Genomic DNA, 2,398 nt, shown 5'->3' on the forward strand with positions numbered 1-2,398 from the left:
CTACTGTTTGCGCTCTTCCTAAGGTTCAGAATCTTTCAGATATGTTCAGATCAAATTTTTGGGGGGGTGGGTTGAGGTAGTGTTTCCCTGTGAAACAGTCCTAGCTGTCCTGGAACTAGCTCTTGTAGACCATGTTGGCCTCAAACTCACAGGGATTCGCCTGCCTCTGCATCCCATGTGCTGGGATTAAAGGCGTGTGCCAATTATATTAAAATAGTTTAATGATGTTTAAAGAGGGTGATAGAAATACAGACAATAAATCAAGGCCTCAGGGGCACAGTAGTAAGTACAATTTCAATAAGCAAAGAAACAATGAAGAAGGACCAAATAGATCGACAGAAGTATCAGTGAACTATAAAATCATATAAAAAGATGACTGTAGTTACAGAAGTGTGAATAGCTGCGAGAAACCAGTACAGCTCTAAATAAAGTACAGCGTTAAACATTGCACGAGGGAAGGGAGATGAAAAGTATCTGCGATCTAGAAAGGAAAATCTCTAGTAAAACACAGGTGCTACTAGCGGGCAAAGGCACTACTTCAAAAATGAAGAGAAGAAACTGGTGAATGTCACTCTTTACCTCTCTCCTGAGTTTAGATTCATGGAAATAATAACTACTGAAATTATAACAATAAATCTAACCCTAGTAAACCTGTACTGCTGATAGACTCAAGCTCCTTGTGCTTCCCATGTCCCCCTTTTATGATGAAACAGAGTGTATCCTATAAAGATAGGATAGGACCACAAAAAGAACTTTCAGCCAGCTATTTAGTGAAAGAAAATATGCTTCAGCTGCTGCAATCCCTGCGAGTCATTAAATGAAGATACTTATTTAAGGAGTAATTAAATGAGATCTATGTCTCAACTCAACTATTATTTGTATCTAGAAACATGAACAGTACAGAAAGGCACACATGTAAATGTATCAGGACGATCAATTCCTTCACATCTCCCCTTAGTGCTTTCATATTACAGGTGCTTCAGTGACTTTTCTCAGGACAACTGCGTGAATTGCTGGAGTTCTAGTCATATTTGCTCTTGGGGTAAACTGGGTACTATGAGAGTCAGAATGATTCAAACACACTATGGATAGAAGCTTCTGGCAAGTGTATATTATCATCTACACTTTAGCAGCCAATAGAATATCCATATAATGAATTATATAAAGATCAGGATTTTACTCTCTAATAGGATGTAGTGCTGCTGCCTCATAAGATTGGCATATCAGAGGACTATTTGACATGCCCTGGGGCAATATGACCCAATGGAAGCATAATGCAGGTTCTTTAAAATTAATAGATGGTAGGCTGAAAGCAAATCGAAAGCAATCATCAGGATGCAAAGGAATAGTAAAAAAGCAATCCTTTAAATCAATTCCAATAAGATGCCAATCTTTGGGAATAGCTACGGGAGAGGGGAGCCCTTGCTGCAGTGGCCCCATAATTTGTATGGTTCTATTTACTGCACGAAGGTCCTGAAGCAACCTCCATTTACCAAATTTTTTTCTTTATTACAAAAACAGGAGTATTCCAGGGGGATGTGGATGGCAATACATGCCCAGCGAGTAATTGTTCTTGTATTAAAGCATGGGCTGCCCGCAATTTTTCTTCCGTTAGGGGCCACTGTTCCACCCATATGGGGTCATCTGACAACCATGTGAGAGGTATGGGTGCGGGCGGTGAGACAGTGACCCGTACTAAAAATGTTCCCTTCAGTTCTTGCCGTACGGTCTCCAGCGCCGAGCGCCCGTCACCATGCCTTGGAAAATTGAGGAAATCAAGGACTTCCTGCTCACGGCCGGCGGAAGGATGCCAAATCTGTCAAGATCAAGAAAAACAAGGATAATGTGAAGTTCAAGGTTTGCTGCAGCAGGTACCTTTACACCCTGGTCATCACAGACAAGGAGAAAGCCGAGAAGTTGAAACAGTCCCTGCCCCCTGGCTTGACAGTAAAGGAATGAAAGCATTTGCCAAGAATGCCCCTTTATTGTGTTAAGGGGCAGATTATATAGAGATAGACACGCCCCAGCCAAACCCACCAGAAACCACTCTCCTGCCATCAGGAACTCCTGAAGGTCTCCTGCTCAAAGCAGCTGTAAACACTCAGATCAGAGGATTGCAAGAAATTCAGGATCTGGGGTCTCACTGCTCCCAACAGAAATGCGCACATGTAAATGTATCAGGACGATCAATTCTTTCACATCTCCCCTTAGTGCTTTCATATTACAGGTGCTTCAGTGACTTTTCTCAGGACAACTGCGTGAATTGCTGGAGTTCTAGCCATACTTGCTCTTGGGGTAAACTGGGTACTATGAGAGTCAGAATGATTCAAACACACTATGGATAGAAGCTTCTGGCAAGTGTATATTATCATCTACTTGCTCTTTCTTGCTTTCTTGT

At 41.9% G+C, this 2,398-nt stretch overlaps 1 pseudogene; it reads left to right on the top strand.

Moving 5' to 3' along the window:
• Positions 1-1,753: 1,753 nt before the first annotated feature.
• LOC119801784 lies at positions 1,754-1,959 on the top strand (annotated as a pseudogene).
• The last annotated feature ends 439 nt before the right edge of the window (positions 1,960-2,398 follow it).

This window comes from Arvicola amphibius, chromosome 1 (genome assembly GCF_903992535.2).
Source record: "Arvicola amphibius chromosome 1, mArvAmp1.2, whole genome shotgun sequence".
NCBI classification, from domain to species: Eukaryota; Metazoa; Chordata; class Mammalia; order Rodentia; family Cricetidae; genus Arvicola; species Arvicola amphibius.